This window comes from Ranitomeya imitator, chromosome 2 (assembly GCF_032444005.1).
Source record: "Ranitomeya imitator isolate aRanImi1 chromosome 2, aRanImi1.pri, whole genome shotgun sequence".
Lineage (NCBI taxonomy): Eukaryota > Metazoa > Chordata > Amphibia > Anura > Dendrobatidae > Ranitomeya > Ranitomeya imitator.
In genome coordinates this window covers 28,314,020-28,336,671 of record NC_091283.1, presented here as the reverse complement: position 1 = coordinate 28,336,671, position 22,652 = coordinate 28,314,020, and the positions used below count along the sequence as shown (strand labels likewise).

At 44.7% G+C, this 22,652-nt stretch overlaps 1 protein-coding gene across 1 annotated transcript in view; it reads left to right on the top strand.

Annotated features, from left to right (window-relative positions):
- Positions 1-22,652, top strand: part of LOC138661533 (H-2 class II histocompatibility antigen, E-S beta chain-like) — a 194,729-nt gene that overhangs the window by 104,494 nt on the left and 67,583 nt on the right. The window lies entirely within an intron of this gene.

The window sequence follows — 22,652 nt, the reverse complement described above, 5'->3', positions numbered from 1 at the left end:
TGCAGCAACTTTGTCCATTGCCACCCCTGTTCCGACATTTTCTCGCCTCCCGCTGCCAGAAAAGTTTTCTGGTAATAGCAAATTTTGTAGGGGATTTGTAAGTCAGTGCTCTATCCATCTCGAGCTTCTGGCTACACGTTTCCCCACAGAGCGGGCTAAGGTGGGATTTATTGTGTCTCTATTGTCGGACAGGGCATTGGAATGGGCTACGCCGCTGTGGGAGCGTGGCGATCGTGTGGTGCAGAGTGCTCCCCTGTTTTTGAGCACTTTGAAACAGGTCTTTTTAGGACCTCAAGTCACCCATGACACTGCGCTCCAACTGCTGGCATTAACTCAGGGAGAGTCCTTGGTCAGTCATTTTGCCGTCCAATTCCGCACTTTAGCATCCGAGCTGGAATGGTCGGATAAAGCCCTTATCCCCATATTTTGGAGGGGCTTGGCTGACCACGTAAAGGACGCTCTGGCCACTAGGGAGATTCCTGCCACACTGGAGGAGTTAATAACTGTCTCCACTCGAATTGACCTCCGTTTTAATGAGCGGAGGTTAGAGCGAGCCCAGTGTAGGCAGAGGTTTCGGCTGGCTCCTACTTTCGCCAAACCTCTGGAATCTCCGGTCCTGGTTCCTGAGTCACATGAGGCCAGGGAAGTGTCACAAGCGGGATCTAAGTCCCGGACCACTTGTGCACTCAGGGTCTGTCATGTTTGCCAGCAGTCTGGACATTTAGCCACCAGATGTCCTCAGCGGTCGAGGAATCGTCAGCGTCTAGTGGTGGTAGGTGGAGGTACACTAGACACGGCGACGTTTGCCTCTAAATTGTCCTTTAAGGGGACAATTACTATTGGCTCATTCTCCCACTCGGTAGAGCTCTGCGTGGATTCTGGGGCGGAGGGCAATTTTATGTCTTCTGCCTTCGCCCAACGCCACGCAATACCTCTGGTTATGCTAGCTCAACCTGTAACGGTACGAGTGGTGAATGGGTCGACTCTGCCCTCACAGATAACTCACCAGACCATCCCTTTTACTCTGTCCATGTCGCCATCTCATCAGGAGATTATTTCTCTGCTCGTCATTCCCGAGGGAATTGATGAGGTCCTGTTGGGAATACCTTGGCTACGGTACCACTCTCCTCATATCGAGTGGTCCTCAGGCAGAATTCTGGGATGGGGTGAATCTTGTGGGGGTAGGTGTCAGAGGGAGTGCGTTCAGGTTGCTACAACAGAGGTACCCGCAGATCTTTCCTCTCTCCCCAAGCAGTATTGGTCTTATGCAGACGTATTCTCCAAAAAGGCAGCGGAGAACCTTCCGCCCCATCGCCCCTATGACTGTCCTATTGACCTCTTGCCTGGTGCTGAGCCTCCCCGGGGTCGAGTCTATCCGCTATCTCTCCCGGAGACGGAGGCAATGTCATAGTACATCCAGGAAAATCTGGCAAGAGGGTTCATCAGGAAGTCAGTGTCACCTGCTGGGGCAGGGTTCTTCTTCGTGCAGAAGAAGAGTGGGGAATTGCGCCCATGCATAGATTACAGGGGTCTTAACGCCATCACCGTTAAGAATAAATACCCTTTGCCTTTAATATCTGAACTATTCGATAGGCTTCGGGGAGCAAGGGTATTTACTAAACTGGATCTGCGGGGTGCTTACAACCTGATTCGCATCCGTGAGGGGGACGAATGGAAGACGGCTTTTAACACCAGGGATGGGCACTATGAATATCTGGTGATGCCCTTCGGGCTCTGTAATGCCCCAGCCGTTTTCCAAGACTTTGTGAACGATATCTTCCGGGATATGCTTTCCACCTCGGTCGTAGTCTATCTGGATGATATTCTCATCTACTCTCCAGATATTGACTCCCACCGGAGAGATGTTTGCAAAGTCTTCGACCTCCTACGGGCAAACTCCCTCTATGCCAAGTTGGAGAAGTGTATGTTTGAGCAGGAGTCCTTACCGTTCCTAGGCTACATCATCTCAGCCCAGGGATTGGCTATGGATCCTGCCAAACTACAGGCTGTGATGGACTGGCAGGAACCCCATTCTCTTAAAGCGGTGCAGCGCTTTATGGGGTTCATCAATTATTATCGCCAGTTCATCCCGCACTTCTCAACTTTGGTAGCTCCCTTGGTTGCCCTCACCAAGAAAGGGGCGAATCCCAAATTGTGGTCTGCGGAGGTCTCCAAGGCCTTTATCTCTATAAAGTCACACTTCGCTAGCGCTCCCATTCTTCATCGCCCCGATGTTGATAAGCCATTTATCATGGAGGTGGATGCCTCTTCTGTTGGTGCTGGAGCAGTCCTCTTCCAAAAGGATGCTCAAGGTCGGAAGCATCCTTGCTTCTTTTTCTCCAAGACCTTCGCACCAGCAGAGAGGAATTATTCCATCGGGGACAGGGAGTTGCTAGCCATGAAGTTGGCTTTCTCGGAGTGGAGACATCTCTTGGAGGGAGCACGTTTTGCCTTCCAAGTCTTCACAGATCACAAAAATTTGGTGTATCTGCAGACAGCTCAGCGGTTGAATTCTCGCCAGGCCAGATGGTCCTTGTTCTTCTCCCGGTTTCATTTCACCCTTCATTTCCTTTCTGGGGAGAAGAACATTCGGGCCGACGCTCTCTCTCGCTCCGTTGTGTCATCTGCGGAGGAGGAGTAGGAGCCTCGGCTTATTGTCCCCACCGAGAGTTTGAGAACCGTGGCCCCGGTTTCGCTGGAGTCTGTGCCCCCGGGCAAGACTTTTGTTCCATCTAGTTTGCAACCGGAGGTTCTCTCTTGGGCGCACTCGTCCAGGGTGGGTGGACATTTTGGTACTAAAAGGACATCAGAGTTACTGGCGAGGACATACTGGTGGCCGCATACGGCTCGTGATGTCGCGGAGTACGTTCGGGCGTGTGTCTCTTGCGCCAGGAACAAGACTCCTCGGCAACGGCCAGCTGGTTTGCTTTATCCTCTGCCCGTGGCTGACAGGCCCTGGGAGATGGTCGGGATGGACTTTGTGGTGGGCTTACCCAAGTCTCGTAACTGCACCATTATCTGGGTGATCACCGACCATTTTTCCAAAATGGTGCATTTGGTGCCTCTTCCTCGGCTACCATCTGCACGGGTGTTGGCTGTCCTGTTTATCAAGCATATCTTTCGCTTACACGGTATGCCAGACAAAATTGTTAGTGACCGGGGTCCCCAGTTTGCGTCTCGATTCTGGAGGGAGCTTTGTCGTCTACTCAGTATTGAGTTAAATCTCTCTTCGGCATATCATCCCGAGACGAATGGGTTGGTAGAAAGGGCCAACCAGACCTTGGTCACATATCTGCGACATTTTGTTTCGGCCAGACAGGATGACTGGGCATCCTTGCTACCGTGGGCAGAGTTTGCACTTAACAATGCCGTAGCCGACTCCACCGGTCAGACTCCATTCCTCTTAAATTACGGCCAGCATCCGCGTGTTCCTGTGCCCATGCCTGTGTCTTCCGCTGATCCCAGGGTGGCAGACTGGGCTGTGGAGGCATGGGACATTTGGGATCGCACGCAGGATGCCATTCGGGCCTCCAAGGAGAGAATGAGGTCCTCCGCCGATGTTCATCGGCGCCCCGCTCCGACTTTTGCCCCTGGCGACTTGGTGTGGCTCTCTGCCCGTAACATCAGGCTGCGAGTTGAGTCCACTAAGTTTGCTCCTCGCTACTTGGGTCCCTTCAAGGTTCTCGAACAGGTTAATCCTGTGGTCTACCGCCTGGCTCTTCCTCCATGCTTGGGTATCACCGACACCTTTCATGTGCCCCTCTTGAAACCCGTATACATGTCCCGGTTTTCCGAGTCATCTGCCGGGACATCGGGTTCGTCTACGGACGATTACGAGGTGAACGCTATTTTGGGGTGCAAGGTGGTACGCGGCAAAAAGTTTTATTTGGTGGATTGGAAGGGTTATGGTCCAGAGGACAGGTCTTGGGAGCCTGCTGAAAACATTCGGGCCCCACAGCTCATTGCTGCCTTCAAGCGTAGCGAGGCCCAAGGAGGGGGGGGGGCCCAAGGAGGGGGGGTAATGTTAGGAGTCGAGTTTCCTCTGCTGCACAGGGGGAATCTCGATCCGTCTCCGCTGCGGTTTCCCATTCTCCTCCAGCCGCAGTGGAGTCTGCTCAGCAGGGACGTCGCTCCCAGTGTCTTGCTCGTTCTCACTCTGTACAGAGAGTTACTGCTGCTTCTTCAGCTCCTGCCATTAAAGTCAGTGCTGGTCAGCGGCGAGCGGACTTCCCTGGGACTAAGTCCTTGTTTGCACACACTGAGCATGCCCAGGGCAAGATCTCCCGTTGGAGATCAAGGGTCATGTGCTCAGGCTCTGCAGCACATTCCATTGGTCCTCTTGGCAGGTCCTGGAAGGGCAAAGTTTCCGTGGCCACTTCCTGTGCTGCAACTATATAAACTGCGCATGACCGCACGGCCATGCGCTAGTGTACAATTGAATACGTGTGTTTGTTGTGAGTGCAAGTCGTTCATTAAATACCCCTACCCTATTGTATGACTGTTCGCGTATGGAGTATGGCTGCTATCTAGCGCCCGACAAATCACTCAACGTGTCACACACGTATCAGCGTCTATTGCTGTGACCGCCAGTGCGGCGCCACGCGCCAGTAGTGCGCTTCCTGACCCACATCTGGGTGCTTAGTGGTGCCTGCCAGCACGGCACAGTTCGCACTTCGGTGCTCTAATTATAAGTGTTGCCTTTACACACCCAGTTGAGGTGTTGTGCCAGCAAGGGTCTAATCGGACTTCAATCCTAGTTGGGGTTAAGTTCGCTGACTGCTTGCTCGCCTTCTATGTGCGGTACCGCGATCCTGTGACGCAACAGGATCGCTTCCTTCACGTTGGGTGAGGTTTAACCCACGTGTGTATTCTTATGAGTACCGCCATATAGTCCGTTGTTACTTAGCAGCAGGTTCCATCTCTGCACGGTGGACCCCGGGCTGCGAACGCACCATACACTATCAGTCTTATTATTTGGTGCGTTCCGCTAGCCCTAACATTGTGTAAAATAAATATACGACTAGGATATAAAATATATAAGACGCCATGGTGTGTTACAGCACCAAACTCACAAACAACTAGGATATAATTTTATAACGGTGCCATCTAATAGGGGATTATCAAAAAGCTAATATAAACATCGTACAGACCCTAGGATATAATTATATACCATAACACCACCGGGCAAAAGACCCTCAGATAACCCCTACAGGCACAAAGAGAAAGCGAACACAAAAAGGGGATCACCAAACAGCATGGATTTGTACAAAAATAAGCCAGTAGCAGTATAGTACTATCAGTAAACCATGTAAATAAATATGCATTATAAGCAAAAAACCCCATAACACCTCTGGGCAAATGACCCTCAGATAACATCTACAGGCACAAAGAGAAAGCGAATACAAAAAGGGGATCAGCAAACAGCCTGGATTTGTACAAAAATAAGCCCGTAGCAGTATAGTACTATCAGTAAACCATGTAAATAAATATGCATTATAAGCATAAAAACTATATCAAACTATATCAAAAGGGGAAGCCAGCCAGACTCAGAGACAGCTGGTTAGTGGTTTAGATCTCTGAGACATTGCTAACTTGAAATGTGTTCTTTATTTCCAAATAACATGCTGCAGCTACACTATCATTATGGCCTGTGTGACTGTTGTGGCTGTCAAATAAAATACATTGCTCTGATAACTGCAGTAAACTCATAACAACTTCATATAAAATGAGAATCTAATTGATATGATAGAAAGTGAGAATCGCTGTATCAAATACTCTGATAATATCAAACTGCAGCAAATTAAAGTATATCAAACTAGCAGTATAGTACTATCAGAAACCATGTAAATAAACATGCATTATAAGCAAAAACACCCATAACACCTCCGGGCAAATGACCCTCAGATACCATCTACAGGCACAAAGAGAAAGCGAATACAAAAAGGGGATCAGCAAACAGCCTGGATTTGTACAAAAATAAGCCCGTAGCAGTATAGTACTATCAGTAAACCATGTAAATAAATATGCATTATAAGCATAAAAACTATATCAAACTATATCAAACTATATCAAAAGGGGAAGCCAGCCAATACCACAGCCATATAATAGGGGGATTATCAAAAAGCTAATATAAAACTATATAAAACTATATAAAAAAAATACATTGCTCTGATAACTGCAGTAAACTCTTAACAACTTCATATAAAATGAGAATCTAATTGATATGATAGAAAGCGAGAATCGCTGTATCAAATACTCTGATAATATCAAACTGCAGCAAATTAAAGTATATCAAACTATATCAAAAGGGGAAATCAAACAAGGAGGGACAGCTGGCTACCAGCTGTCAGACAAGGGGAGGGGTTACACACTTTGATACACTTTGATAGGGGCGTGTCCACCTGTCAGATTGAGTTTGACGAAACATATGGATGATACACTACTGGTGGTAATGATAGAGTTGGCCCATAGCACCTTTCTTTGTCTCTTTGCTCTACCCAGTGTATGACTGAACGACAGAGAATCCAAACCATAAAACCTGTAAAGACTATGTAATAATAGCACTAGGGATTATTACTTTCCAATGTACAGCTGATAGCAGTTCGACTCCCACCTACTCAGCCACTTTATAATTGATTCATACAATCCCAACCTTGCAGCCTCTGTCGCAGCTCCAATGCGAAATGAATGTGTAGAAAAATATTTAGCCCCTAAATCCAAATTGAACAGGCATTTCTTTAGAATGCTTCTGAATTGAAATTGCAACAGAGGCATAACAGACTGATGCAACAACAGATGCTCACCCCAAAAAGGAGCACTTTCAAATAATCTTTAATTAGACAAACCGGACATATCTGAGCATCCGGGAAAAATTAATTTTAGACTAACACCTTTCCTGTGCTGATCTATTTTTGAACTTACAATGTGTATTACCATATGCTTAGCTCTCACCGACACATGCTGCAACCTCAAACCTTCAGCACCCAGCTTACTCTTCGGGAGCAGTTCCCCAATCCTCAGAGTGCTAAAAAATAAAAGGGAAGCAGCTGCTGAAAAAAGCAAGGACTCAAATGTATTAAAACGACAGGACAATTTATTTTTATTTATTTTACTCACTTATATAGCGACATTAATTCCACAGCGCTTTACAGACAATATGAATGATACTGAGCAACCCTCAAAATGGCCAGGGTAATAGGACACCTGCCATCCCTAACACAGTGATCTTTCCTATAATCCTTTAGCTCCTGCTTCGCTATTAAATGTTGATTTTTTTAACAGCTATGAACCAAAGATTTTTAAGAGAAACGTTTTAGTACTCTGGAAGTATGCTAAACTCTTTTCACAGAACCCTACACAAAACGCCAAAGCCAATTTTTCTGAACTCCTAAACAACTCACAATCCCTAGTAATAGAAAATGATGTCCATTGATCCCATGCTGCCAAATACCCTTTCCACGTAGAGGCCGCCACTGAACGCTCCAAGAGATTCATTACGAAGACCAAATTAAGCCCCATAAATATTCCGGACAGTCCACACCAGATCTTTCTTTCTCCGGTGCGAGGCTGAAGAACTTGACAAACTGAAAATGAGAAAGTGCATCAGCTATTACATTAGATCTACCTTCAATATGCACAACCTTTAACCAAATATTCCACTTAAGACACAGCAACACCAAATGTCTCAGCAATTTTACAACTAAACCACAACAGGAAGATAAACAATTTATTGCAAAAAATACCCCTTTATTGTCCGATCGAAGTAAAATACACTTGTTACCTAGATTGCTGCCCCAAAGTACCAAAGAAACTGCTACCGGAAAAAGCACTAACACCAAGTTTTTTGTTACTCCATTATCCACCCACAACTGATGCCATCTAGCACAACTCTACTTACCATTCTAATACGCTCCAAACCCAACTGAACAAGAAGCATCTGTGAACACAATCACATCTTCAGCTACCACAAATGGATCTCTCCATTCTGCAATACCATTACATAGTAACATAGTAACATAGTAAGGCCGAAAAAAGACATTTCTCCATCCAGTTCAGCCTATATTCCATTGTAATAAATCCCCAGATCTACGTCCTTCTACAGAACCTAATAATTGTATGATACAATATTGTTCTGCTCCATAGTAACATAGTTAGTAAAGTCCTTTAAAAACTCTAAATCTTCTTTAATTCCTCAGAAATCTGGATATGAAAGGATGGATTCCTTATACCCGCAATGTGCATATCTAATCTTCTGCAAAAAATCCTTCCAATTGGTACAACTCTGGAAGCAAAAGCACAGGTCAGGCTGTGAGTCTACACATGCTCAGCAGCCCCGCCTGACCTGAGGTGAACTCGGCAGTGTGGAAAAAAGTTCCAAAGCTTTCCTACACTAAAGAGTTCATGTCCGGTCGGGCAGAGAGGCTGCGCAGGCAGCTTTTCAGTCATTACACACAGGGCCGGCGTCAGCATCCGGCGCACCCGGGCAAATGCCGGGGCCCTGGCGAGATGGGGGGGCCCATTTATGGTAGCGTACAAGTACTTCTGTACACACACATGCGCGAGTCCTGGGGCCCTGCTGTGTGTGACTCTTACATATACGGTGACAGTCATTCACTCTCTGAGGGTTTCTGTTGTGAATTCTGCTCTTGGGCTCCCTCCGGTGGTTATGAGTGGTAGTGCTGCTGTCTTTGGATCGCAGCATTTATCAGGTGTATCCATTTCTTGCAATTTGGGCTGGGCTATTTAGTCCTGCTTTATCCTTTAGTCAGTGCCAGTTGTCCATTGTTTTTGGAGGATTCACATCCATTCCTGGTCTCTCCTGTTTTTTGCTGTTCATTTCAACAAAGATAAGTTCTGGCTTTGTTTTTGCTGTCCACCTGCTGTGGACCTTATAGTTCTGTGCATTTTCATGTTTTGTCTTGTCCAGCTTTGTCTGTGAAGGATTTTTTGCAGCCAAGCTGTGTCTCTGGAGATGCAGATATACCCTCCATGTCTTTAGTCAGATGTGGTGATTTGTATTTTCTGTGGTGGATATTTTCTAGTGTTTTAATACTGACCGCATAGTACTCTGTCCTGTTCTTTCTTTTTAGCTAGAATTGCCTCCTATGCTAAATCCTGATTTCATGTCTGCGTATGTTATTTCCCTCTCCTCTCACAGTCAATATTTGTGGGGGGCTGTCTATCCTTTGGGGATTTTCTCTGAGGCAAGATAGTTTTCCCGTTTCTGTCTTTAGGGGAAGTTAGTTCTTAGGCTGTGTCGAGGGGTCTAGGGAGTGTTAGGTACCCCCCACGGCTACTTCTAGTTGCGCTGCTAAGTTCAGGGTTTGCGGTCAGTACAGATACCACCTTCTCCAGAGTACGTCTCATGCTGCTCCTAGGCCACCAGATCATAACAGTACAACTGGCCAACAATGAGTTAATTGCATCTCAGAAGAAGGCAGGAAAGGTTTTGAGCCATTTTTTTTCCTTAGCCTGTTTTGTCTTTTCCTCCCTCTTAATCTCTGGGTGGCTACGGAACCTAGTAATAACATGAATGTTCAGGAGTTAGTTTCTCGGGTGGATCAGCTTGCTGTTAGGGTACAGGGTATTTCAGATTATATTGTTCAGACTCCTGCCTTAGAACCTAAGATTCCCACTCCTGATTTATTTTTTGGTGACAGATCCAAATTTTTGAGTTTCAAAAATAACTAAACTGTTTTTTTGCATTGAGACCCCGGTCCTCTGGTGATCCCATTCAGCAGGTTAAAATCATCATATCCCTGCTGCGTGGTGACCCACAGGATTGGGCATTTTCCCTGGAATCTGGCAATCCTGCTTTGCTTAATGTTGATTCTTTCTTTCAAGCATTGGGGTTATTGAATGATGAGCCTAATTCTGTGGATCAAGCTGAGAAGATCTTGTTGTCCCTGTGTCAGGGTCAAGAAGCGGCAGAATTGCATTGCCAGAAATTTAGAAAATGGTCTGTACTGACTAAATGGAATGAGGATGCCTTGGCGGCAATTTTCAGAAAGGGTCTTTCTGAATCCGTTAAAGATGTTATGGTGGGGTTCCCCACGCCTGCCGGTCTGAGTGATTCTATGTCTCTGGCCATTCAGATTGATCGGCGCTTGCGCGAGCGCAGAGTTGTGCACACTGTGGCATTGTCCTCCGAGCGGAGCCATGAGCCTATGCAGTGTGATATGATTTTGTCTAGAGCTGAACGACAAGGATTTAGGCGTCAGAATAGGTTGTGTTTTTACTGTGGCGATTCTGCTCATGTTATTTCTGATTGCCCTAAGCGTACAAAGAGAATCGCTAGTTCTGTTACCATCAGTACTGTACAACCTAAATTTCTGTTATCTGTGACCTTGATCTGCTCATTATCATCATTTTCTGTCATGGTGTTTGTGGATTCAGGCGCCGCTCTGAACTTAATGGACTTAGAATTTGCCAGACGTTGTGGTTTCCCCTTGCAGCCTTTGCAGAAACCTATTCCTTTAAGGGGCATTGATGCTACACCGTTGGCTATAAATAAACCTCAGTTTTGGACACAGCTGACCATGCGCATGGTGCCAGCCCATCAGGAAGATTGTCGTTTTCTGGTGTTGCATAATTTGCATGATGATATTGTGATGGGTTTTCCATGGTTACAGCTACATAATCCGGTGTTAGATTGGAAATCTATGTCTGTGACTAGTTGGGGTTGTCAGGGGGTTCATGGTCACGTTCCTTTGATGTCAATATCCTCTTCCCCCTCTTCTGAAACTCCTGAGTTTTTGTCAGATTTCCAGGATGTATTCGATGAGCCCAAATCCAGTTCCCTTCCACCACATAGGGACTGTGATTGTGCTATTGACTTGATTCCAGGTTGTAAGTTCCCTAAGGGCCGACTTTTCAGCCTGTCTGTGCCAGAACATGCCGCCATGCGGAGCTATATTAAGGTGTCTTTGGAGAAGAGGTATATTCGGCCATCTTCTTCACCATTGGGAGCAGGTTTTTTTTTGTTGCCAAGAAGGATGGCTCCTTGAGACCGTGTATTGATTATCGCCTCTTGAATAAGATCACGGTCAAATTTCAATACCCTTTGCCTTTGCTTACTGATTTGTTTGCTAGGATTAAGGGGGCTAGTTGGTTTACTGAGATTGACCTTCGAGGGGCATATAATCTTGTTCGTATTAAGCAGGGTGACGAATGGAAAACTGCATTTAATACGCCCGAAGGCCATTTTGAATACCTTGTGATGCCATTCGGACTCTCTAATGCCCCATCTGTGTTCCAATCCTTCATGCATGATATCTTTCGGAGTTATTTTGATAAATTCATGGTTGTATATTTGGATGATATTTTGATTTTTTCCGATGATTGGGAGTCTCATGTGAAACAGGTCAGGATGGTATTTCAGATCCTCCGTAATAATGCTTTATTTGTGAAGGGGTCGAAGTGCCTCTTTGGAGTGCAGAAGGTTTCTTTTTTGGGCTTCATTTTTTCTCCCTCATCTATAGAAATGGATCCGGTTAAGGTTCAGGCCATTCATGATTGGATTCAGCCCACATCTGTGAAGAGCCTTCAGAAATTCTTGGGCTTTGCTAATTTTTATCGTCGTTTGATTGCCAACTTCTCCAGTGTGGTTAAACCTCTGACCGATTTGACGAAGAAAGGCGCTGATGTGACGAATTGGTCCTCTGCGGCTGTTTCTGCCTTTCGAGAGCTTAAACGCCGTTTTACTTCTGCCCCAGTGTTGCGTCAGCCGGATGTTTCTCTTCCATTTCAGGTTGAGGTTGATGCATCTGAGATTGGGGCAGGGGCCGTTTTGTCTCAGAGGAATTCTGATGGTTCCTTGATGAAACCTTGTGCCTTCTTTTCTCAGAGGTTTTCGCCTGCGGAACGCAATTATGATGTCGGCAATCGGGAGTTGTTGGCTATGAAGTGGGCATTTGAGGAGTGGCGACATTGGCTTGAGGGGGCCAAGCACCGTATTGTGGTCCTGACCGATCATAAGAATCTGATTTACCTCGAGTCTGCCAAATGACTGAATCCTAGACAGGCTCGATGGTCCCTGTTTTTCTCCCATTTTGATTTTGTGGTCTCGTACTTTCCTGGTACTAAGAATGTTAAGGCGGATGCCCTCTCTAGGAGTTTTTTTCCTGATTCCCCTGGGGTTCTTGAGCCGGTTGGCATTCTGAAGGAAGGGGTGATTCTTTCTGCCATCTCCCCTGATTTACGACGGGTTCTTCAGGAATTTCAGGCTAATAAACCTGACCGCTGTCCAGTGGGGAAACTGTTTGTTCCTGATAGATGGACTAGTAAAGTGATTTCTGAGGTTCATTGTTCTGTGTTGGCTGGCCATCCTGGGATTTTTGGTACCAGAGATTTGGTTGGTAGGTCCTTTTGGTGGCATTCTTTGTCGCGGGATGTGCGTTCTTTTGTGCAGTCCTGTGGGATTTGTGCGCGGGCTAAGCCTTGCTGTTCCCGCGCTAGTGGGTTGCTTCTGCCTTTGCTGGTCCCTGAGAGACCTTGGACGCATATTTCTATGGATTTTATTTCAGATCTTCCAGTTTCCAAGAGGATGTCTGTTATCTGGGTGGTTTGTGACCGGTTTTCTAAGATGGTTCATTTGGTACCTTTGCCTAAATTGCCTTCCTCTTCTGATTTGGTTCCGTTGTTTTTTCAGCATGTGGTTCGTTTGCATGGCATTCCGGAGAATATTGTGTCCGATAGAGGTTCCCAGTTTGTTTCTAGGTTTTGGCGGGCCTTTTGTGCTAAGCTGAGCATTGATTTGTTTTTTTCTTCCGCATTTCATCCTCAGACAAATGGCCAAACCGAGCGAACTAATCAGACGTTTGGAAACTTATTTGAGATGCTTTGTGTCTGCTGATCAGGATGATTGGGTGGCTTTCTTGCCATTGGCCGAGTTTGCCCTTAATAATCGGGCTAGTTCTGCTACCTTGGTTTCGCCTTTTTTTTGTAATTTTGGTTTTCATCCTCGTTTTTCTTCAGGGCAGGTTGAGCCTTCTGATTGTCCTGGTGTGGATTCTGTGGTTGACAGGCTGCAGCAGATTTGGGCTCATGTGGTGGACAATTTGGTATTGTCGCAGGAGGAGGCTCAACGTTTTGCTAACCGTCGTCGGTGTGTTGGTTCCCGGCTTCGGGTTGGTGATTTGGTTTGGTTGTCTTCCCGTCATGTTCCTATGAAGGTTTCTTCCCCTAAGTTCAAGCCTCGGTTTATTGGTCCTTATAGGATTTCTGAGATTATCAATCCAGTGTCTTTTCGTTTGGCCCTTCCAGCCTCTTTTTCCATCCATAATGTGTTCCATAGATCTTTGTTGCGGAAGTATGTGGTGCCCGTTGTTCCCTCTGTTGATCCTCCGGCCCCTGTGTTGATTGATGGGGAGTTGGAGTATGTGGTTGAGAAGATTTTGGATTCTCGTTTTTCGAGGCGGAAGCTTCAGTATCTGGTCAAATGGAAGGGCTATGGAAGGGTTCTGTGCATTTTCATGTTTTGTCTTGTCCAGCTTTGTCTGTGAAGGATTTTTTGCAGCCAAGCTGTGTCTCTGGAGATGCAGATATACCCTCCATGTCTTTAGTCAGATGTGGTGATTTGTATTTTCTGTGGTGGATATTTTCTAGTGTTTTAATACTGACCGCATAGTACTCTGTCCTGTTCTTTCTTTTTAGCTAGAATGGCCTCCTATGCTAAATCCTGATTTCATGTCTGCGTATGTTATTTCCCTCTCCTCTCACAGTCAATATTTGTGGGGGGCTGTCTATCCTTTGGGGATTTTCTCTGAGGCAAGATAGTTTTCCCGTTTCTGTCTTTAGGGGAAGTTAGTTCTTAGGCTGTGTCGAGGGGTTTAGGGAGTGTTAGGTACCCTCCACGGCTACTTCTAGTTGCGCTGCTAAATTCAGGGTTTGCGGTCAGTACAGGTACCACCTTCTCCAGAGTACGTCTCATGCTGCTCCTAGGCCACCAGATCATAACAGGTTTCGCTGGCGGCAGCGCTGCGCAGCTGCAATACTCACCTCCGCCGGCCCGTCACCATGGATACGAAGAGAGTCACTTCTGGGCCGGCGGTCATCTGTCCCTGTCACTTCCAGTCGGGTGAGTGAGAGTGTCTACTCTAGAGCTCGTCATCCAAGCAAGAGCTCAGAGAATACCGTCCAGGACAGGTCCAGCAGCACTGCAGCGCCAAGCAGAACACGAGCAGCAGCTGCAGTCAGGTCACGGTGCACGGTCGGTCCCTGTGTCCACAACGGGGGGCAGCGGCGCCGTGTGAAGCAGTGAGTCTCAGTGAGTCTTCGTTTGGTCCCAATGCATTGCGGGGGCGGGGGGATGCAGCCTGCTGAACCTGGGAGCCGACTCCTGGGGACAAGGTACGAGTACGACCTGTACAGGCGGCGGGAGTGGATCATGGTCTCAGACTCTGCAACTTGCAAGACAGACAGTGCTGTCTGGGACTTGTGTGCAGCTACAATATGGTATGTTAGCGATGCTGGCTGGGACTTGTAGTCATAGACTACTGTTACTGTATATACTAAACAACTGGTTGTGTTATATACTATGTGGGCGGTGACATGTTATATACTACGTCACGGAGCTGTGCTGTATCCTGCGTGGGCTGTGCTATATACTGTGCGGGCTGTGCTATATACTGCGCGGGCTGTGCTATATACTGCGCGGGCTGTGCTATATACTGTGCGGGCTGTGCTATATACTGCACGGGCTGTGCTATATACTGCGCGGGCTGTGTTATATACTGCGCGGGCTGTGTTATATACTGCGCGGGCTGTGTTATATACTGCGCGGGCTGTGTTATATACTGCGCGGGCTGTGTTATATACTGCGCGGGCTGTGTTATATACTGCGCGGGCTGTGTTACATAATATGGCTGTGCTATATACTATATGGGCTGTTATATGCTACGTGGGAAGTGCTATATACTACGTGGCTGTGTTATATGCTACGTGGCTGTGTTATATACTACGTGAGCTGTGTTATATACTACATGGCTGTGTTATATGCGATCATGAATCGTGGTATGTGTTAAAGGGGGGCCCACTGAGACTCTTTCGCCTGGAGCCCTCAAAAACCTGGAGCCGGCCCTGATTACACAGTTGCTTACAGCCCGGCCGGTGGCATTAGCACCTCACTGGGTTGTAAAATATTTAACCCCTTGAGATGGATTTACAGCGTTGGACTTGACTGTACGGCGGACAGGTATGGGATATTGTTTTTTTGTTTGTTTTTTTAGGATTTTTTTACAGGAGAACGAGGACTTTGCTTGGATTGAGAGTGTAATAAAGGTGGAAAACCTGGGTGTTTAATTATTTAATTAAAAGACTTTTTTCTTAGAGTGTGTGTGTGTGTGTGTGTGTGTGTGTGTGTGTGTGTGTGTGTGTGTGTGTGTTTTTTTTAACCCTTTCATACTATTGGATTAATAATGGATAGGTGTCTAATTGACACCTCTCCATTATTAACCGGGCTTAATGTCACCTTACAATAAAAAGGTGACAGTAACCCCTTATTACCCCATATGCCACAGCTAAACCGCAGTGGAATGAGAGAGGCTAAGTGCTGGGGTGGCTGGAGGCAGATGTTTTTAGCCGGGGTGTGGGGGGGGGGGGGCGGTTGGCAATAACCATGGACCCTCTCCAGGCTATTAATATCTGCCCTCAGTCACGGGCTTTCCCTCTCTGGTGCAGAAAATTGCGCTGGAGCCCACACCAGTTTTTTCTGTGAATACATTCTTTTATTAAATACATACAGGTCCAACATTTTACACACACACACACACACACACACACACACACACACACACACACACACCTAACAGTATTAGTCACTGACATATATAAAACTATCTGTTCTGCAATGGTTTACTGTAATCTATCTATAGATATATCTCTCTATCTATTATCTATCTTTCTGTGTATGTAAACATTATTCTTCAATGGAGTATGTAAATGAAGAGGTTGGACAAGAAATGACATCACAATTCTTTTTTTTTGTTCAATAATAGAACTTTATTTAGCTTTCAAAAACGCATACAAATCTGCATGAAAACAACGCATAACAAAATGCATCAAAAACGCATCTGCGTTTTCTGGCAAGAGAGGAAGAATCTACCTCGTTAGAAGTCAATACTATGATATCAACCATCTAGGTATTGGTATTGGTGAACCATCTTGTTCATTATGTTCTATATGAGGTTATCATTATCACACGATCACACCACAAGGGGTGTTTTTTGTCTCTTGCAGCTTTTTTGTATATGTTTTTCCTTATCTCACCTTGACGCCACTTGCACACTAGCAGTATTTGGTCAGTATTTCTCATGAGTATTTCTCAGCCAAAACCAGGAGTGGGTGATAAATACAGAAGTGGTGCATATGTTTCTATTATACTTTTCCTCTAACTGTTCCACTCCTGGTTTTGGCTTACAAATATTCATGTAGAATACAGAACAAATACTGAAGGTGTGAACGTGGCCTGAAAGTGGGAATAGCGTGGGTATTCGTATTTTATTTTTAACATTATATGTGTGACAGTGGTGTGAGATCAGGGGCCCAAAGTCATTTAACCCTTTAAAAACACCACTACCTATTCAAATTTGCAATACTGTCCGGCTGCCCATTTTGTTGCTGATTGTTGTGCTCATTTGGGCCAGGCTGGAGAGATGCCCATTTTTGTGCAACTTCATTATGTTGTGTAGCTGCTTTTTAAGTTCATGCACCTCACCCCATTGCATTGTTATTGTGATTATTTCTAATTGTTATTAGACTTGTAAAAAAATAACAAAAAATAACATTTTGTGAATAAGAAACAACTTCAGCTTCATAGCATGTCTTGTAATGCACCTGTCCCTGTCAGACATTGCACAGGTAATAGAAATCTTTTAGGGCCAACTTCATCAAGTATTTGGTGTTGATGAACAATACTCTGAAGTGAGAGGCGCCATATTGTACATTTACTGCTTAGTGACTTTGGAGCATCTCTCAGCTGTACAGTGTTCATTTTAGGACATGGTCACAAATCAAAGTCAAACATCAGAAATACTCTGTCTGATACCTCATTCTGATACTTGACTCTTATACCTGACTTTCACACATGGTCACAAATCAAAGTCAAACATCAGAAATAACATCAGAAATACTCTGTCGGATACCTCATTCTGATACTTGACTCTGATACCTAACTCTGATACCTGAGTCTGATACCTAACTCTGATACTTGACTCTGATACCTAACTCTGATACCTGAGTCTGATACCTAACTCTGATACCTGAGTCTGATACCTAACTCTGATACCTGAGTCTGATACCTAACTCTGATACCTGAGTCTGATACCTAACTCTGATACCTGAGTCTGATACCTAACTCTGATACCTGAGTCTGATACCTAACTCTGATACCTGAGTCTGATACCTAACTCTGATACCTGAGTCTGATACCTAACTCTGATACTTGACTCTGATACCTAACTCTGATACTTGACTCTGATACCTAACTCTGATATCTGAGTCTGATACCTAACTCTGATAAAAAAAATTATTTGGGGCTAGAACTCAAAAGTTTGCTATTCCATAAACCAGAAGCTTAACCACTCAGCCATGAGCTTAACAGCCAATGGAAGGATCCATTTTCTTCCCTTTCATTCTGTGAGTATCTGAAAAACATACATCAGGTTTTTGTCGTCGGGCACAATCCGGCGAGTTTTGCAAAAAACGGATGCTGCGGAAAAAAATGGATCTGGCAGTAAAAAAAACGGATCTGGCAGAAAAAAACGGATCCTGCGGTCAAAAAAAGGATCCTGCGCAAAGAAACAAGACGGCCAAAAAAAAACCGGATTGATGGAAAAAAACGAATCCTGCAGAAAAAAACGGATCCTGCACCAAAAAAACAGATCAGGCCGAAAAAAAACGGATCCGGCGGAAAAAAACGGATCCTGCGCAAAAAAAACGGATCCAGCATAAAAAAAGGATCTTGCAGAAAAAAACGGATCCACCCGAAACAAACGGATCCGGCGCACAAAAAAGGATCCAACAAAAAAAAAGGATCCTGCGCCAAAAAAACGGATCCAGCAGAAAAAAACAGATCTGGAGGAAAAAATCGGATCCTGCGCAAAAAAAACGGATTCGGAAAAAAAAAGTCCGGTGGAAAAAAACGGCAGAAAAAAACGGATCCTGCGGAAAAAAAAGGATCCTGCGCAAAGAAAAAAGACACGGCCAAAAAAACCAAATTGATGGAAAAAAAAACGGATCCGGCAGAAAAAAACGGATCCTGCGCCAAAAAAACAGATCAGGCCGAAAAAAACCAGATCCGGTGGAAACAAATAGATCTGGAGGAAAAAAACGGATCCTGCGCAAAAAAAAACTATTTGGAAAAAAAAAGTTTCGGTGGAAAAAACGGATTGGCGGAAAAAAACAGATCCTGCAAAAAAAAAAAAACAGCATCCGGCAGAAACAAAACGGATCGATGGAAAAAACCGGATACGGCAGAAAAAAACGGATCCGGCGGAAAAAAAAGATCCTGCGCAAAAAAACGGATCCGGCAGAAAAACGGATCCGGCGGAAAAAATGGATCCGGAGGAAAAAAAAAACGGATCAACAGAAAAAACCGGACCTGGCAAAAAAAAAACCATCCTGCATAAAAAAAAACGGATCCGGCTGAAAAAAAACAGATCGACGGAAAAAAAACGGATTCGGCGGGAAAAAAAGGATTTGGCAGAAAAAAAACGGATCCAGCGGGAAATAAATGGATCCGGCCGACAAAAACTGATCCGGCAGAAAAATAAAACTAATCTGGCAGAAAAAAAAAAAAGGATCGGCGGTAAAAAAAACTTACCATTGCGCCACAAGCTCCCAGGTGCTAATTTTAGCTAATTTTACTAATTTTACTAATTTCAGGTATCAGAGTTAGGTATCAGAGTCAGGTATCAGAGTCAGGTATCAGAGTTAGGTATCAGAGTCAAGTATCAGAGTCAGGTATCAGAGTTAGGTATCAGAGTCAGGTATCAGAGTTAGGTATCAGAGTCAAGTATCAGAGTTAGGTATGAGAGTTAGGTATCAGAGTCAGGTATCAGAGTTAGGTATCAGAGTCAAGTATCAGAGTTAGGTATCAGAGTCAAGTATCAGGTATCAGACAAAAACATTTTGATTTTGATGTTTGACAAAAGTCAAGTATCAGGTATCAAGTATCAGACTGATTTATGGAAATCACAGAACTAGGAGTGTCTGCCACATGTTTACATTGACTGTGACATAAGGCAACTAGAAGACAGGTAAATTACAACAGAGTGTATAGTACAGTGGTAAGGTGTGCAGGCTTGCAAACAGAGAGCTGTGAGTTCGAATCCCAGCAATGAAAGTTAATTTTATTTTATTATTATTTTTCTTATTATTTTAAACCAAAACTATATGTGATGAAAAAGCATAAGGCTGCTTTCACACATCAGGTTTTTGTCGTCGGGCACGATCCGGCGAGTTTTGCAAAAAACGGATGCTGCGGAAAAAAACGGATCTGGCAGTAAAAAAACCCGGATCTGGCGGAAAAAAACCGATACGGCAGAAAAAAACGGATCCGGCAGAAAAAAAACGGATCGGCGGAAAAAAAACGTTCCTGCGGAAAAAAACGGATCCAATGAAAAAAACGGATTCTGCGCAAAAAAAACGGATCCGGCAGAAAAAAAACGGATCCGATGGAAAAAAAAAAAGGATCGGTGGAAAAAAAACAGATGCGGCAAAAAAAAAAACGGATCCTGCGCAAAAAAACCAGATCCGGCGGAAAAAAACGGATCCGGCAGAAAAAAACGGATCTGGCGAAAAAAACTGATCCTGCGCCAAAAAAAACGGGTGCGGCAGAAAAAAATTGATCCGACGTAAAAACGGATCCAGGAGAAAAAACAGATCTGGTGAAAAAAACGGATCGTGTGGCAAAAAACGGATCCGGCAGAAAAAAAAGGATAGGCGGAAAAAAACGGATTCTGCGCAAAAAAACGGATATGGCGGATAAAAACAGATCCGGTAGAAAAACAACGGATCCTGCGCAAAAAAATGGATCCGGCAGGAAAAAACGGATCCGGCAGAAAAAAAAATGATCCTGCGCAAAAAAAATGGATCCGGCAAAAAAAAAAAACGGATCAGCGGAAAAGAAAACGATTCTGCGGAAAAAAAACAGATCCGGCGGAAAAAACGGATCCTGCGCCAAATAAAACGGATCCGGCAGAAAAAAACGGATCCGACGGAAAAAAAAGATCGGCGGAAAAAAACAGATGCTGCAAAAAAACGGATCCTGCGGAAAAAAAAAACGGATCTGGCAGAAAAAAACGGATCCGGTAGAAAAAACGGATCCTGCACAAAAAAAATGGATCCGGCAGAAAAAACGCATGCGGCAGAAAAAAAACGGATCCTGCGCAAAAAAATGGAGTCGGCAGAAAAAAAATGGATCCGGTGGGAAAAAAAAACAGATCTGGCCAACAAAAACTAATCTGGCAGAAAAATAAAACCGATCTGGCGGGAAAAAAAAGGATCGGCGGTAAAAAAAACGGATCTTGCGTCTAGAGACTACAGCCGTTGGCCTTACCATTGCACCACAATCTCCCAGGTGCTAATTTTAGCTAATTTTACTAATTTTACTAATTTCAGGTATCAGAGTTAGCTATCAGAGTCAAGTATCAGAGTAAGGTATCAGAGTCAAGTATCAGAGTTAGGTATCAGAATCAAGTATCAGAGTTAGGTATCAGAATCAAGTATCAGAGTTAGGTATCAGAATCAAGTATCAGAGTTAGGTATCAGAGTCAAGTATCAGAGTTAGGTATCAGAGTCAAGTATCAGAGTTAGGTATCAGAGTCAAGTATCAGAGTTAGGTATCAGAATCAAGTATCAGAGTTAGGTATCAGAGTCAAGTATCAGAGTTAGGTATCAGAATCAAGTATCAGAGTTAGGTATCAGACTCAGGTATCAGAGTTAGGTATCAGAATCAAGTATCAGAGTTAGGTATCAGAGTCAAGTATCAGAGTTAGGTATCAGAATCAAGTATCAGAGTTATTATTATTATTATTATTATTATTTATTATTATAGCGCCATTTATTCCATGGCGCTTTACATGTGAGGAGGGGTATACATAATAAAACAAGTACAATAATCTTGAAAAATACAAGTCACAACTGGTACAGGAGGAGAGAGAACCCTGCCCGCGAGGGCTCACAATCTACAAGGGATGGGTGAGGATACAGTAGGTGAGGGTAGAGCTGGCCGTGCAGCGGTTTGGTCAATCGGTGGTTACTGCAGGTTGTAGGCTTGTCGGAAGAGGTGGGTCTTCAGGTTCTTTTTGAAGGTTTCGATGGTAGGCGAGAGTCTGATATGTTGTGGTAGAGCATTCCAGAGTAGGGGGGATGCACGAGAGAAATCTTGTATGCGATTGTGGGAAGAGGAGATAATAGGGGAGTAGAGAAGGAGATCTTGTGAGGATCGGAGGTTGCGTGCAGGAGAGTACCGGGAGACAAGGTCGCAGATGTATGGAGGAGACAGGTTGTGGATGGCTTTGTATGTCATGGTTAGGCTTTTGTACTGGAGTCTCTGGGTGATGGGGAGCCAGTGCAGGGATTGACAGAGGGGAGAGGCCGGGGAATAGCGGGGGGACAGGTGGATTAGTCGGGCAGCAGAGTTTAGAATAGATTGGAGGGGTGCAAGAGTGTTAGAGGGGAGGCCACAGAGCAGGAGGTTACAGTAGTCAAGGCGGGAGATGATGAGGGCATGGACTAGGGTTTTTGCAGATTCTTGGTTAGGTTAGGTATCAGAGTTAGGTTAGGTATCAGTTAGGTATCAGAATCAAGTATCAGAGTTAGGTATCAGACTCAGGTATCAGAGTTAGGTATCAGAGTCAAGTATCAGAGTTAGGTATCAGACTCAGGTATCAGAGTTAGGTATCAGAGTTAGGTATCAGAGTCAAGTATCAGAGTTAGGTATCAGACTCAGGTATCAGAGTTAGGTATCAGACTCAGGTATCAGAGTTAGGTATCAGAGTCAAGTATCAGAGTCAAGTATCAGAGTTAGGTATCAAAGTCAAGTATCAGAGTTAGGTATCAGAGTCAAGTATCAGAGTCAAGTATCAGAGTTAGGTATCAGAGTCAAGTATCAGAATGAGGTATCAGACAGAGTATTTCTGATGTTATTTCTGATGTTTGACTTTGATTTGTGACCATGTGTGAAAGTCAGGTATAAGAGTCAAGTATCAGAATGAGGTATCAGACAGAGTATTTCTGATGTTTGACTTTGATTTGTGACCATGTCCTAAAATGAACACTGTACAGCTGCTTTTCACCAGCATATGAAATTACATGTCAGGGACAAGAACACATTTCTGTCTTTATGTATGCTACTTTTAAAGCAGGGGTGGGAAGCCTCAGGCCCCCGGGCCATTTACGGTCCACGATGACCTTTTATCCAGTCCCTGTGACAGTTTTCGGTCATGCCTCCTCCCATTGAACACTTTATTGAATTTAATTTAAAATATATACCTTATGTCAAAAAGGAACAAGATATAATAAAAACCAGGACAAACATTTTGTGACATTTCAAGCAGTTTTATGTCAGGAAGATGGGGAAATGGATTGGTCGCTTAACTTTCTTAGACTTTCATTACATGATAAAATTACTTCAGTCTTGTACATGAAAA